Raw genomic sequence first — 8,889 nt, forward strand, 5'->3', positions numbered from 1 at the left:
AATGCCTGTGGGGCGGGGGGCCCTATATGGTTTCTTGCATCAGGGCCCTAGATTCTAGTTACACCTCTGGCACTGGCTCTGGGTTTGGGGTTTTTCTTCTGCCTCAAAATGCCTCCACCTCTAAACACCTATGTGTACATGGACAAATAGGCTAACATGCAGGGGCATTTAGAGGCAGAAAAAAATGTTAAAACAGCCAGTGTGCATGAGGCCTATTACTCATCTTTACGCAGCTGTGTGTACAATTCCATAGACTACAATGCATCTATTAGGTAGATTCAGTAAGAGTTAGGCCGGCTTATCAGTAGATAAGCCGACCTAACTAAGAATCTACGCCAACTTATGTTTAAGCGTATGCTCAAACAGAGATACGCTTAAACATATCTAAGATCTTAGGTTGCAATTTTTCGGATGGCCGCTAGGTGGCGCTTCCATTGCGGTCGGCGTAGAATATGTAAATGAGTTGATACGCCGATTCACGAACGTACGCCCGGCCGCCGCAGTCGATTTACGCCGTTTCCGTAAGGCATTAGTAGGCCTAAAGTTATTCCATCTATTAGGTGGAATAACAATGTTAAAGTATGGCCGCCGTGAGATTAAATTTTTTACGTCGTTTGCGTAAGTCGTCTGCGAATCGGGATTTACGTCGTTTACGTCCACGTCAAAATCAATAGGCCCGTGCGGCATACTTAGCCGCAATGCACACTGGGAAATGTAGGTGCCCGGCGCATGCGCAGTAAAAGAAAAACGTCAAAAACGTGAGGTCAAGCCTCATTACCATAAAACACGCCCCCTCCAACACATTTGAATTAGGCGCCCTTACACCCGCCGCATTTACGCTACGCCGCCCTAAGTAAGGAGGCAAGTACTTTGAGAATACAGTACTTGCCTCTCTTACTTAAGGCAGCGTAGTGTAAACACGCTAGGCTACGCCGCCTTAGATTTGCGCGCCCCTACCTGAATCTACCTACATGTCTAGATTAGTAAAAAATTTGATGTTTTTTTTTTACTCCTGTGTGCCAGAGACCTAAACAAGACCCCATTGTAAAGAAAAGTTAATAAACTGGTTATGGAAAATTTTATTTCTTCCCCAGATAAGCTACTTTTGGATAAAGGGTAGTCTGTGGCATCTATCATGGAATCTGTCACTTTATACTTAATCTATATTGTTGTGGAATGCCAACATTTTAAGAAAAAAAAAGGAGATATGAAAGTGACATGAAGTTTCTCAGAAAATCTATGCCAATTTATTTAGCTAATTTTAGCTCATTAGGATTGTGAATTGAAAAATACATATGATGGGAAATACGGGGAACTGTCGTGGGAAAAACAAGACACATAAGCTGACTCCTAAAGGATATTTTATCCCAAGAACAAATGTTTAATATAGCGCAGCTTATTTAGTCCCTAAATTTGATAGCTACAAACGTTTCAACAAATACAGAGAACACTTGTTGATTGTGTCAGAAACCCAGTGTCCTTGTCACTTCTTGTTAACTGAGCTGAAATCATCAACTCACCTGCCCTCTATGATAATGAGAGGGAGACATATTTGTAGTCCAAATTGGGAGAACAGCCTGGTGTGATAGCCATGGCCTCCTCCATAGAGACACTGGAGTGAATGAGCAAAGCCAACCTATGACAGGATGTGTGTTCTTTGCTGGTTTACCAGATAAAAAAAAGGGAGAAAAGGCATTACAAAAAAATAGAAAAAATGCAGCAGTATATTAAAGTCTTATGCCGCGTACACACAACCGTTTTTAATGTACTAGAAAAATCAACGTTTTTCTCGACGTGATTCTTGTCAAGCCTGCCTTACATACACACGATTGTGAAAAAAAAATGCTCGAGCAAAGCGCGGTGACGTACAACACGTACGACGGCACTATAAAGGGGAAGTTCCATTCGGATGGCGCCACCCTTTGGGCTGCTTTTGCTGATTTCGTGTTAGTATAAGTTTGGTGAGAGACAATTTGCTCTTTTCAGTCTTTGTGCTTTTCGGTCTGTTACAGCGTGACGAATGTGTTATCTCCATTACAAACGCTAGTTTTACCAGAACGAGTGCTTCCGTCTCATAACTTGCTTCTGAGCATGCGTGTTTTTTTCCCGTCGTTAAAGCCTACACACGACCGTTTTTCATGACATGAAAAATGACAACGTGAAAAACGAAAAGGAAAATTAGAGCATGTTCTAAATTTTTAATGACCATTTTTCACATCATGAAAAATGCTCTGAAGCCTACACAAAAATTGAATTTTTCACATCATGAAAAAAGTCATGTGTACGTGGCATTAGTTTTAGGTTTAGAAATGTTGTAAAGTAGAACTTTATGCTAGGAAATGAAAATGGGTGAATCGGCAGGATTTTATATGCAGAAAAGACATGTTTTGTCTCTTCTGCATTAAAGCTACTTACCTGCCTGTTTGCCCTTGTACAGTGAGCTGTGCAAGTGCAGCTCACTGCACAAATTACGCAATGTCAAAGCTAACGAAGTTCTCACGCATGCATGGGAGTGATGTCATCTTGGCCCCCTGCAAATGACTGCGACCGGTGATCAAGACCTGGAAGCCAGTCACTGAAGTTGTCAGCGGATGACGAGGAGTTCCAGGATGGTGCATCACTTGATTGGAGGTAAGTATAGTCCATGCCAGAGGCGTTGCTAGGGGGGTGCGGGGGGTACGGTCCACACCGGGTGACACCCGCTAGAGGGGTGACACCATCCCGTTTTTTTTGTTTTGTTTTTTTTAGCTGAAATGCCCAGCCTGCCCTTTGCAATCCCAGCCTGCCCTGTACCACCCCAGCCTGCTCTGTGCCACCCCAGCCTGCCCTGTATCACCCAGCCTGCCCTGTACCACCCCAGCCTGCCCTATACCACCCCAGCCTGCCCTGTACCCCCCCAAACAGCCCTGTACCACCCCAACCTGCCCTGTACCCCCCAAACAGCCCTGTACCACCCCAGCCTGCCCTGTACCACCCCAGCCTGCCCTGTACCACCCCAAACTTTCCCATGCCACCCCAACTTGCCCTGTGCCACCCTAACTTGCCCTGTACCACCCCAATCTGCCCTATGCCACCATAACTTGCCCTATACCACCCCAACCTGCCCAATGCCACCCTAACTTGCCCTGTACCACCCCAACCTTTCCCATGCCATCCCAACTTGCCCTATGCCACCCTAACTTGCACTATACCACCCCAACCTGCCCTGTACCACCCTAACTTGCCCTATACCACCCCAACCTCCCCTTTGCAACCCTAACTTGCCCTATACCACCCAAACTACCCTATATCACCCCAACATGCCCTATACCACCTTAACCTGTCCTATACCACCCCACTACACCAACCTGACACTATACCACTCTATACTACCCTAACCGGCCACTATACTGCCCTATACTATCATCTACAGGTGCCCGTGCGCTGCCTGCTTGGTGCTGGGCAGCCTAGACAGAGGGGGGGGGGTGACACCATTTTTTACCGCACCGGGTGACACCAACCCTAGTGACGCCACTGGTCCATGCTTTAAGGGCAACTCCACTAAGTCATAATGAATGAAGGCAGATTTGAGTGTAGGTTCAAACTGACAGGTCCAGAAAGTTGATTGAGGATTTTCAATATGTAAATTACTGCAATTTACACACTAACTTAAAGAGGAAGTAAACCCTGATGGGTGTTACTTCCTCTTTGTTTCCCTGCAAAGGTAAAGCATGCGCGCGGGAGCCGCCTTTAATGGCATGACCTGAGATAGAAATGGCACAGTGTGCCCTTTCTAAATCTGGCGCATGCGCAGAAGAAATCGCCCTGCGGCGATTTGCAAATACCTCCTAGACCGTGCAGGTCTGGCAGATATTTTAAGCACCTACAGGTAAGCCTTAATATAGGCTTACCTGTAGGTTAAAGTAGTTGTAAAGGGTTTACAACCATTTCAACATTCCCAACATTTTGCCATTTAATTGTTAGCTGTATTTGCCTTTATTTGTTTAGAATATGTTAGTTATCTTGGGGCAGTTCTAGAACCTAGATACCTTGGGAACATACAGCAGGTTCAGCTACTGTAAGTTTCCCAGATCTCCTTTTCCATAAGTGCCAGGTTCTTATGATCCCATGAGTAACCATAATGAGAAATAAAGACTTCTTTGTTGAACATTACTTCTCAGTGTTTATATACTGTATTGTACATCTACTTTCACACTAGTAGCAATTTTTAAATAAATTATATTTACAAGCACTGGTTTGTTGTATAAATATATAGTGTGTGTGTATGTATATATATATTTATATACCTACACAGTAAGGCTCCATGCACACTGAAGATGATAAAAGCTATAAAAAAAACGCCAGTAGCTTTGCAGGGAGCCTTTCAACGTTTTTTAGCGTTTTTGCAATAGCTTTAATCACCGTTTTTCAGTATAGCTTTGTTTTGTTTTTGTTTTTTGTTTTTTTACTTTTCTTTACTTTTTTATTTTTTTTTAATGGATAAAAAAAGATATAAAACGCTGGTGCCGGCGTTTTTGAGCATTTTTTTTGCGTTTTGCGGTTTTTAGCGGGGGTTTTTTTCGCAAAAAAACTGAGCTATGAACGCAAATTTTGGGCATTCAGAAAAAAGCCAATAAACTCCAAAGCTCATTAACACTAAAAAACGCCCAGGTGTGCATGGGCACATAGGCTAATATAGAGTTCAGTTTATGGGCTTTAAAAAAAAAAAAGCCAAAATGCCAATAAACTGCAGTTTATCAGCTTCAGTGTGCATGGAGCCTAAATAAAATGTGCCCACCTTTACACCTATGGTGCCATAGGTGGTTAGATTTAAACTTTGGAAATCTTGACTGACATTTATCAGCCTAAATATAATAGCATAGGCTGTAATAGTTCACATTGGGGGTTATTTACTAAAGGCAAATACACTTTGCACTACAAGTGCAAACTACAAGTTCAAAGTGCACTTGGAAGTGCAGTCGCTGTAGATCCGAGGGGGACATGCAAGGAAAATAAAAAACAGCATTTTAGCTTGCATATGATTGGATGATAAAATCAGCAGAGTTTCCCCACATTTCAGATCTACCCCTCAGATCTACAGCGACTGCACTTCAGTGCACTTTGCACTTGTAGTTTGCACTTGTATTCTTGTTTTTGTGACAGCTCTAAAAATTTTGATTTCGCCTCACTGGACAATTATCACCAGGACAAATGTACAGGTTGAATCTCCCCAGTAGGAACACAGACAACAATAAAAGCTGACAGGTTTAGCATTCCCTCACTCTATCCAAAACTAAAAACAAATTGGCATTTCCTATACATTTTTAAACTTTTTTATATCGGTTTCTTCCCATATGAACATTGTTTAACACATGACAATGTATTTCCAGAGCACTATGGGTTAGCTATAGAGACCGCAGTAACTGCTTGACTTTTGTTCCTATTTGTCCTTCCTTTAATGGATAAGTAACTGCGATGAAACAGCCAGGTACATTTATTAAAGCATGTTCTCTTTATTAATTGTATGTTTTTTTATTTTTTCAAAAGGGAAGGCTCACTTAGCTTAGTAACTTAGGTAAAGTTGCATTCACCTCAAACATCCACTCCTGTGAAAGCAACATTACAGTTTTTTTATTTATTTTTTTATTTCAATTGCATGTGATTGGGTATGCAAAGTGAACAAAGTAAACACAGCCTCACCAGATACAGTTGTAGCAAACCCCCGAGGGAGCTGCTTTTGTTTGTTCAGTCCGTTACTTTGCCTTTCAACCCCTCTGACACACCTAGCAATGTGATTAATGGAATACACAACACAGTTCTTTTTTGTAGTTTATTTGAAGAAAAGTAAAATTCAGGTTAATATTAGTCAGCCAGGACCTGTGTAAGTACCCAGGACTTGGTTGAAACAGTTTAACCACTTAAGACCCGGACCAATATGCAGGTAAAGGACCAGGCCCCTTTTTGTGGTCGCTTTAACTGACAATTATATATCAGACAGGAGGCTCATATCTTATGCATTATCTTTCTTTAATAATGCCCATAGCAGAATACAACTTTTTCAGTGATTTCAAGTAGAAAAACGTTTTAACTGAAAGAAAAAGAAAAAACTACAACACCCAGCAGCCCTCAGGCTGGGTCTGCCAATCATGAGGCAGGACAGCCGGCATATAAGGGGCTGCCTCCTTAGACCCTTCCTCTTTCTTTCTGCTCATGGCAGAGCATACAAGATAAGTATTTCATGTACCTTTATTCTTTGATTTATATATATTATGTCCCTGATACCGAATGTCCCGGTGTCAGGTAATTTTGTTGAATCTTTGATTGTTATGTTTAAAATATTGTGGAATATTGGGGGATCTCCCTAGTATTCCCCCGATTTTGCGTTTTTATGCCTGTCCCCCTGATACCGAATGTCCCGGTGTCAGGTAATTTTGTTTGAATCTTTGATTGATATGTTAAAAAATTGTGGAATATTGGGGGTTCTCCCTAGTATTCCCCCGATTTTGCGTTTTTATGTCTGTCTCCCTGATACCGTATGTCCCGGTGTCAGGTAATTTTGTTTGAATCTTTGATTGTTATGTTTAAAAAATTGTGGAATATTGGGGGTTCTCCCTAGTATTCCCCCGATTTTGCGTTTTTATGTCTGTCTCCCTGACACCGAAGCGTTGTCGGGTAATTATGTTTGAATCATGTTTTTAAAACATTTTTCATTTTAATTCCTTTATTTGAAATCACCCTGACTTGGGCTTCCCCCTTCCTTTGGCGCCGGAGCGCTACGGCATCCTCCGTGCAGGGTCCGCGCTATTTCCCTCACTCCCTCAGCGGGCGCCATCTCTGGGCAGCTATCCCCCTCCCCTCCTTCCTCCCCACGCTCCCCTTCGCGCGCTCAGTCGGGGGGCGGGGTCTCCGCCGCGGCCGCTCCTCTCCTCTCCTCTCCTCTCGATACCGGGAGACGCCTCGGCGCCCCCCCAATCGCCGACCAGAACGGGACGGGAAAGAGCGGATTTCATCGACCGCTCTGTCCCTCACACCCTCGGCCCAATAGGAACTCCAGAGGCCGTAGTCTCGCGAGACTTCGCCTCTGGAGTTGAAATCTCGTCAGGCTCTCCTCCCACCGCAAGCTGTCCAACGCCAGCGGTGTTGGAGGCAGGAACCTGCGGTTGTTTCTTTGGGGAATCTCTCCCCTCACTGTATTAAATTATGCATAGTTGGGGGAACGAATTGCTCCTCATCAGTTCCTCATCAGTTCATGTTTCTGGGGAATTTATTCCCTAGAATATATACCTCATTTATCCAAATAAATAATTAATAAATATATAGATAAACCAATAAATAAATAAATTATAGCAATCTAAATAAATGATTAAATAAATATATAAATAAACAAATGAATTATAGCAATCTAAATAAATAAATAAATAAATATATATATATATATATATATATATATATATATATATATATATATATATATATATATATATAAATGAACAAATAAATAAATAGATTATAGCATGTTCCTGTACATATTTTCCATATGTTACTGTGCTGTATTACTGTGCTGTCGGCAGACAGCAGACTCTTCTCCTGTGGCTGACGACAGGACCTTACCCCTGCTAGCGCCCCTGAAGGGGTGGACACAGTCCTGGCAGGCCGAGCCTACCTCAGTGCGGCACAGGTTCAAGAACTGATCGGTAGGTCCGTCCAGGCTACCATGGCGTCGGTTGTTCCAACCCGCCTGCACCCCCTATGTCCGGATCATCCGGCAATGGTATACCGCCCCTAAGTAGGGCAAGGTGTCCCAAAAACGCCGCCACGTTAATGTGGCCTCCGACTCCCCGACAAGGGAAGTAAATAACATGTCCCAGGCAGTACCCTCCCAGGACTGCCGACCCACTGCCCTCCCAGACTCCAATCAACCCCAGAGCCTCGGGAAGATGCACATGCAGAGGCAGCGGTCCGCTAGACGGACTAAGCCAGACTCATTCGTGGACTCTTCCAGAGTCGTCCGCGGAGTCCGAGGCGGCTAACACCTTTGAGTCTGAGGATGAAGATGATGAGGATAATGATGATTATGAGAGCAGTGGGCACATGGCGCTTCATGACAACGCCAACCCTGTGTCCCAGGGTGAAACATTATTGGACTCTCGTGGAGAGCCATTTTTCGATCAGGGGGCGATTAGCCATCCACTCTACCTGAGGTGGCCCAATATATCGAATACTGGACCCAGAGATCGGTAGAGCTAACCGAAACAGGTTGAGGGCGGAATGCCCGCCCTTCCATTGCCAAATAAGGTTGTGCACACTCCCGAGGTGGACCCCATACTCTTGAGGTATCTCACCAAGCACGGGAAGTATTCCAAGAAGGGAATAGAGAGGGCCTTTAGGACCATACAGGACAGGGTCTTAGATCTTTTGGACCTATCACCAAACCCTACGCCTTAGTGAGCAGGCTACCGCCTCTGAACAGCCGGTTGACCTAGCCCAACTTAGTGGCTGGGCCCAACGGGCAGTTTGCCTCCTGGGATGCGCGTACACTACGTGTTCGACAAAACGCCGCCGCTCAATCCTAAGGAAACTTGACCCCAGTTGTCCCACCTAGCCGAATCAGAACCCGGATCGGCCGCCGAAGGCATGTTATTCGGGATCATGCTGATTAAAGATATTAACAAGACGGTAGGGCTCTACTCCAGCCTGGATAAAGCACAAACGTCATTAAAAAAGTCTGACGCAGTACAGTAGCGGGCTATCAAATGGAGTTATATTACCAGACATGGACCTGGTCCCCCATCCCATTCGGTTTTCAAACCTGTACACCGTCCTAATAGACAACGAGTTGCAGGACCTTTGGACCAAACAAACGATAGTAGAGGTGGACCCGCTCTCTCCGGGCTTCCTCAGCAACATCTT

This window comes from Rana temporaria, chromosome 8, assembly GCF_905171775.1.
Source record: "Rana temporaria chromosome 8, aRanTem1.1, whole genome shotgun sequence".
Lineage (NCBI taxonomy): Eukaryota > Metazoa > Chordata > Amphibia > Anura > Ranidae > Rana > Rana temporaria.